This window comes from Rhipicephalus microplus, chromosome 6, assembly GCF_043290135.1.
Source record: "Rhipicephalus microplus isolate Deutch F79 chromosome 6, USDA_Rmic, whole genome shotgun sequence".
Lineage (NCBI taxonomy): Eukaryota > Metazoa > Arthropoda > Arachnida > Ixodida > Ixodidae > Rhipicephalus > Rhipicephalus microplus.
In genome coordinates, this window is record NC_134705.1 from 62,610,750 (window position 1) to 62,618,609 (window position 7,860).

Here is a 7,860-nt window from a genome sequence, read left to right on the forward strand (position 1 = left end):
GGAAAAAAAAAAAAAAAAAAAACAAGGTACAAGACTTCTATGTCCATACTCCTCTAACACAGCTGTTGTGCTTTACACTACCCCAGTGCTGAGTGAAGGCGAAAATTAGATGTTAATTCTCAAGCATATGCACAGCCTCATTTCCTTAAAAATAAATAAATGAATAAATAAGTTCGCAATTACAATCCTATTTTGCGTCTTCGTTCACCAAGGAAATATGATACTGTATGCAATCATGCGTCAATCTTCGTCACCCTGATCGAGCGAGTTAAAAAGAAAAATACTTTGTTTCTGTTGTAACATTACATTAAGGTCGCAGGAGCAAAAGGCACCACAGCCTGACAGAGGCTCCTGCTCCGAATGAGTTAGAGATAAAAAAAAAGCGCACTGCTGAGACAGGGGGCATTAATATGCCCCTGTGTCACTCTGATTCACGAGGTTTTCATCAGGGACATTAACAGAAAACAATTGCGTGAGAAAACTTTGTCGCACACTTGGACTGATACGCACGAATGTTAGCAAAGCTTGCGAGGCCTGAATACGACAATAGTTGCCGTCAAGCAAGCGTTTCATTGAGGACTACAAGCCGTCGACCTACCTGTTTCAAACGGCGTGCCGTCAAGTGCAAGCTCACGTCCTAGAAAAGCTTACGTTGAGTAAAATTAGAGCCCGCCACTACTGCTGCAACGACTCGCGTGCAGTCGGAGTTCCAAAAATAACAGTGCACGACATTAAGCTCAGGTTTCATTTACCGACAGCACTGCTCATGTCTTATCCTTTGAGCGCATCACAGTCGCGTCAAATTTTTTTTATTCCAGGCCTGTTGGGCCAACAAAACACAAAATTCGCAGTAGGAATAGGTCCGTGCGCGTCATCTACTGGCACACTGTGCCGCCAGCTGACTGAGATTGTTTACTTTTCTGTATGCGTCTTGTCTTCGGTAAGCAAACATTCTCAGTCAAAGTTCAAGTTTAGTTAGTATGTTAGTATAATTTCAGCGAGAAAATGTGATGTAAATAATGTCTACAAGGAGCCGGACTCGGCCGCGACGTACCCGAAAAGAAAAAAAAAAAGATGCATGCGTAGCCTGCGGCGGCCGCTCGGGGAGATGGCCTTTCTTATATTGTAGCGCCCCTAGCGGCTGGCGGTAGCGTTATATTAAACTGAGGTGGATATTTCGTGAGCAGAAAAACGTATTAAAGGACTATGCCGTCGCCTTACCATCACGGCGACGCGTCATGGCCAAGGAGGTGCCTATGTCGTCCGCATTGGTGCTGATATGGTCCCTGAACCTCGTTGCCATGCACTGCAAGCCCTCCGAACACGCGATAGCCTATTTGTCAACTTGGGTGACGACTTTACCAGTTACCTGATTGGCGAATACTACCCCTCCCACGGTAACTCAGTTCCAGCTGGTTGTACCTTTTCCCCCCCAAGTGGTGGGAAAATTGGCCACATGAAATCATCCGCCAACATTTAAGACAACCGTCACTGAGGCCTCCGTTCGTCTGGCCATGCACTGAGTTTGTGTGGAACAGTGTGCGTGTAGCCGAATACAGTGATGGTACAAGAAGTTTACGAGTTGTATCAAATATGCATAGAACATCGCCCCATCTCGCACCAAAGTGGACAAAATAAAGTACATCATGAAAGGAGTCGAAAGATTTCAGATTCTTGTCGCTAGGAATCCTCAGACTGTAACTGATGCGGTACAACTCAGTCGTACGATGAGCTGCAAAAGCAGCTTGTCTATAAGCTGTGTTACCGAAGATACAGCTGAAACATCCACCCTTGTCAGCGATGTTGCACCTGGTCCCACTGCTTTACTGCTGGAAATCAAGCAGTCCATCCACGAGGAAGTTGCACATCCACTTTCTCTAGTCGCCCAAGCACCTGAGCCAGTGACAGTATTAGACCGAAGTCTTCAAGCCCCAGGCTACTTGCCAAGTACCACGGCCCATACCACGTGCTTCAGAAAGCAACGCTGGAACTACCTCATCAAGCCATTAGAAAAATGTTCTCACCATCATCGCCGGGACAAGAAAACTATCCATGTGTCCCGACTCGAGCACTGCTATAATCCTCCTGTGTTTTCTGGCCCCTAAGTGGCCAGGATGGCCCCACCTTCCACGGAAAGTAAACTGTACTGAATGCCAATGACAGAGGCTCCAAATAAGAACAAGGGTCGGTGGCTGTGGCTGTTGCTCGCACTCGCCAGTAACCATACCCGCTTTACAAAGGGCCTTGCACAAAGCAACAGATAACTCTGCCTACATGCAAAACACCCATAAGGCATAACGAAGACCTCAAAGAAAACTTCATAAGCTAAACGAAGAAATTCCTGACCTGAAGAAAACACTACAAACACTTCAAAACACGTGTCAAAGTGCATGAGTGCTTGAATGCTTAAGATGACATTACATTTCAGCAGTTTTGGAGTCCCAGCAGCTGCCATGCAAAGTGAAAAACTGGCTTTCTTCACTGAAGATAAAGTACGCAATTTTCATGCCTTAATGAGGAGGGCCATACCAAACCCCAGTTATTAACGAAAACCTGAGTATGGAAATAGAAGGCTTAGTAATGGCAAAACAGCAAATGAGCCCCCTCTCTCATTGACGAAATGTCCTTGCAACAAAAGGTCTACGAACGCCAAGTCGATTAACTTTTTCTCCTTGTCGAGATGTGCACTTGCTCAGGGTAAGATGCCAATGCAACACCATGCTGTGCGAATTGCTTTCTGTGCTTAGAAGACTTCCAGCTCCCTTCATCATACCCGTTAGCTGTTTTTTTTTACTCGGTATATCAAGGAAAAGCACATAAATGTCACAGCGTAGGTGATTTGTGTTATTGAGAAAGTGTGTTTCCATGCATCGTGGGTTGTGACTTAGAACTAACAAATGTCTCGCTGTTGAAGAGCCTTTCTGACAGCTGCATAGTTTCCCATGTGGTGCCCCACCCAGTGCCGGTAGGTGACCTGCTTTTCCTTTCTGTTGATCAAAACCATGTGGTCAAGACTCTTTGCAATAATTTTCTGGAAAGAGCTTTCAGACAAACAGCTATTTGAAAGCGGCATCTACAGAAAGAACCTGTTAGAAATACAGTCCCAGTTGCTGGTTAAGCCTGTAAATGAAAATGTTAATTCACTGCTCTCAATTAGGGTTTACGAGAACTAAGTTCTAAACTCCCATATTGCTTTAAACTTTCATTGTATAATGTGGTTTACTATTACTTGGGGCCTGGTTAACAATTTTATTCTTCAATGTTTTAACCCTTTCTCTTAATAACAAGCGAAGCAGTGCTTTTATTGATAGTATAAGGGCTGAACGTAAAGGCATTGTAGCTAATGCAGTGTCAACCAATAAAGGGCCAGAAAACACAGCAATGCAAAGGCTGTGTGGTATTCATGCTTCGAAATGTCAGACGATATGTCCCCACCCCTGTGGCAGTGAGAAACAGCCGTATATTTTTGTGGATTCCCCTCTATTAATAATTTGAGGGGTAATCTAATCAGGGACAACGAAAGTGACAGCTGCCAACCAGAACCAATTACCCAGAAACAGGGACAACCTTTGAAATACAGGAAAGACCCTACCTTTAGCCCCCCCCAAAAGATTGTCAAGGCTTCTGAATACACTTCCCAAGTTCAGAGAGCTACACACTTCAACATTTTTGGTATGTCTTTATGAGACGCACGCTGGGATTGGAAGCGGTCTTCGACATCAGCAGGCGAGTGAAATGCTAAAGAGAATGCTTCTCGTCATCGTCTGCGCGAGTTATGAACTTCGAGGACTTATTACATCACTTCCCGTGCACCACTTTCTATAATTCTTCTTGTATTCGTCTCAGTAACAAACGCTACACGTTCCAGTGCTAAATAAGGCTGTCACAAAAGTGGCGCAGGGCCCCTTTAGTTCTTGCAATTAACCAACCAAACAAACAGTTTCTTCAAGAATTCACCCTCCTAATTCTCACGATAATTGAGAATGCCAACAAAGGAGCCGGAAAACCTACGCGCAAAATGGCTTTGTTCTGGCCACCTTTGCTTTGTTTTTGAGCGTGTGCTAAAGGCCAATTATAAAAGTGTGAGTGCATTGAATTGTGCAAGCTTTAGTTATCCTGAATTGTATTTTCATTTTTTTTTATCTACATGCCACGCTACTTTGACTGAAATGTCACAGAGAAGCCAGCTCGCATTCTTGTGGTAATGATATGGTGCTGTGAATGTTACTTCAAAGGTATTTTGCAAGCAACTGCTGATGTGAACTTGGAGGTAGCCCTGCGAGAGAGCACTGTAAAGAATATCACAAAGTGTTACTTTTCAATCCCTACAATGAGAAAAGAAGCCAAGACATTTTACACACGGTGAGAGATGCCGGCAGTTGGAGCATAGATAGAACTTTGTTTTTTTATTGTGGGGGCATATTTCTTTTTTTTTTTTTTTGATGACCTTATTTGTACATGCTTTGAGTGGAATGAAGGTTGTGTTTATGTCCCACCCTAGTGTCGCGGCTAGTTTATTCCGCTGACTTTACGAAAGCAGGCCAGTTCTACGCACATCAAGATGTGACAGTAAATACAAATATTAGACAAAGGCTCTCAAAAAATATTTCTTACAGTGCACTTGTTTTGGCTTACATAAGCCCACCCCACATGACACTTATTTTTTACACGGTGTGACCTACATGTGTTGGGCAAATGACACACGGGTCACTTTTTCCTCGCCTACCACCTCCACTTCATACAAGCGTGGTGCTTTGGGTAAGTTGGTAGGTCATAACAATTGTTATAGCGCGAACTGAGAATGATGACAAAAGGACAGAACTCGTCTTCTTGTCCCGTTGTGGTTGTTCTGAGCTCGCACAATGACAATCTTTCATCTGCGAAATCTGCAGTGCAATGCAAAATTATTCATTTGAACACTTTCAGTGCAAATAGACATATGTTGCAGTATACTACTGTTCCTTTGTCAGAAGAAAGGTGTGTGACCTCAAAGAAACAGAGGCATGCAAAAACCCAAAAATCTGACTAACAATTTCGTGCAGGTTGGCCTACTTTAAAATATAAAAATCTGTCAGGGACTGATTTCAGAGACGTAGATGGCTATCAAAGCTTTAAGGTGATAGGCCACCTTTAAAAGTCTTTTTTTTTTTTTGAAATAAATTTTTAGGGCTGTGCTTTTATTGCACGCCCAAACACTCACATGTACGTTGCAACAAAAATTATCCTTCTAGCGTCATTAGTTTGCGAGTTACAGCAAGTTTTCTATACCCTATGCTCCTATAGCAAAACCGAAACCACATTTCCAACTGTGGTTTCGGTTTTGAAAAATCGCTTTCAAGAGCAAGTGTTGTTTCATCTATATTAATGCTATTCAAAATAGTTTATGCATTTTGTTGTGACTGTTATATAAGATGATGTCATTAAATACAACTTTGTGTTTAAAAGTCTTCGTTAACTTCTAACAACAGCCACAAGGGAGACGCATGATGCTCGTCGAAATTTTTGTTGTTTGCCTTGGTCAGGCTACGTCAGGCTTCGTTCTGCATTTCTTCCATGTGTCAACGCTACTAGGGCTGTATCCTTAGGCCACCTGGACCATATTACAACCAGCATGGGGAAGTGCAGAACACAGAAGACGAGGAAGCGCAAGTTTGCTGGAAATCGCTACATGACGACGAGGCTGCCTACTGACACAGACACCAGTATTTCGGCGACCGCGAAGAAGCTTGGGGACATAAACAGGGCGTACCAGGCTCCACTAGAGAATACTGCGCTTCAAGGGAACAGGATAATGGACATTGGTATTCTTTCTTCAGTGTTTCCATCGCTGGCATGTTCCGAATGCATGAACACAACACTGAAGCTCGAGAAACGCTCTCTCCAAGGGATATGCTCGGCTTGTGCGGTCGTGTGTACTGACTGTGGGTTCAAGCGCCCATTTCATACGTCAAGAAAGGTGGGTCATGCCAATGAGAACAATATACGTCTGGTTTACACGATGCGCCAGTTAGGAAAAGGGCACGCTGGTGCGAAAACTATTTCCAAAGTAATGAAAATGCCTGCTCCTCCACGTCGCTCCGCCAAAGACAAATTGTCATCTCGGCTTTCTGCAGCGGCAAGAGAAGTGGCGTCGAAGTCGATGACTGTTGCTGCTGTGGAAGTTCGTTGTGTTGTGGGGAGTGCCGAGTGTGGTGTTTCAGGTGATGGCACGTGGCAGAAGCGTGGCCATTCATCTTTGAACGGTTCTGTGTCTGTGATTTCTGTTGACACGGGAAAGGTTATTGATGTTGAGGCCCTTTCTAGTTCTTGTAAGTCTTGTAAAACCAAAAGCAAGTTGAGGCAAGATAGTGCTTCGTACCAGGAATGGAAGGCACACCACACTTCCTGTCAAGCAAACCATGAAGGAAGTGCTGGCAGTATGGAGACGGTTGGTCAATACCGAATATTTGAAAGGTCGAAAGGCAAAAGAGATTTGAAGTACCTGCAGTACTACGGCGATGGCGATTCCAAGAGCTATGCCGCTGTGAAAGATATGTATGGCAAGGACAGTGTGCACAAACTGGAATGTATTGGGCATGTCCAGAAGCGTGTTGGCTGCCGCCTCAGAAAACTGAAGAAGACAGTGCGTGGACTCAGTGGTAAGGAAAAGCTCGCTGATGCCCTCATTGATTGCCTGCAAAACTACTATGGCATCGCCATAAGGGCTAATGTGCGGAACCTTTCTGCAATCCAAAAGGCTACCCTTGCCAGTCTTTTCATTCCAGCTCTACCGACAGGCAGCCGAGGCATGGCCTGTGTCCACTTGGACCGAAAAGCTGGTGCGGATACCTAAGGGTCGAAGCACTCGGCCAAGGGAAATAAGTACACGAAGGAGGACTTCCAAATAATGTGCTCAACAAAGTTAAAACTGTCTACAGTGATCTGTGCTCTGATGAACTTCTAATGAAGTGCCTTCTTGGAAAGACTCAAAATGCTAATGAGTGTTTCAATGGTCTAATATGTCAGCGGGCACCCAAACAGGTCTACGTAAGCTTGCCTACAGTAATGTTTGCCTTGCATGATGCTGTGGCAAACTTTAATAATGGTAGTGTAAGCACCCTAGATATTCCGAGGCAAGCTGGCATAGAACCAGGGTACCACACGACGAAAGCTTGCATCGCCAGGGATCACCTGCGCATGCAGAATGCTAAATGCAAGTCAGCGGATGGGACAAAACAGGCCAGGAAGAAAAGACGAGCAGCCACCCAAACAAAACGAGACAATAATGCTTCCGCAGAAGGGCCCAGCTATGAATCTGGTGCACTTTAGGCCTGCATGCGAAGATTGTGACCCATTTTCTAAGCACGAAAATCTTTGTTTACGTTTTTCTGAAAATAACAATTTGCTCCAAATGTTGCGACGCAAACTTTCATAGCGCATTTCTCAGCGTATACTTTGAACTGAAATTTCGCACAATGATTTACAACATATATATCTGTGCAGTGAACTAGAATAAAAGAAATCCCTCGAATATTTTTCAGTTCACAGCTGAATTCCCTTACAGGTTCAGTCCAAATTGGCTCTTTTTTCACGTTTTTTTTGTTTTTTTAGCATTACTTCCTTAATATTCACTGCATAATATTTATTCTAGTTCACTGCATAGCTCCAGTCATTAGTTACACAAAAGTCAAAGCTTTACCGAATAAAGCCACCCATTAGTCACTTATCACAGCTGGCGTGGCTAGCACTCTTAATGCAATTTTTGACAAAGATTACCTCCCAATAAATAAATATTCAATATTTCGCACTGTAAATAGCTGGGTAAATTAAATAAGACATGCTGGTTTTGAGGAAAACGTTATTTCAATACCGCCTGCCCTT

At 43.9% G+C, this 7,860-nt stretch overlaps 1 pseudogene; it reads left to right on the forward strand.

Annotated features, from left to right (window-relative positions):
* The first annotated feature begins 5,332 nt into the window (after positions 1-5,332).
* Positions 5,333-7,430, forward strand: LOC142765283 (uncharacterized; annotated as a pseudogene).
* The last annotated feature ends 430 nt before the right edge of the window (positions 7,431-7,860 follow it).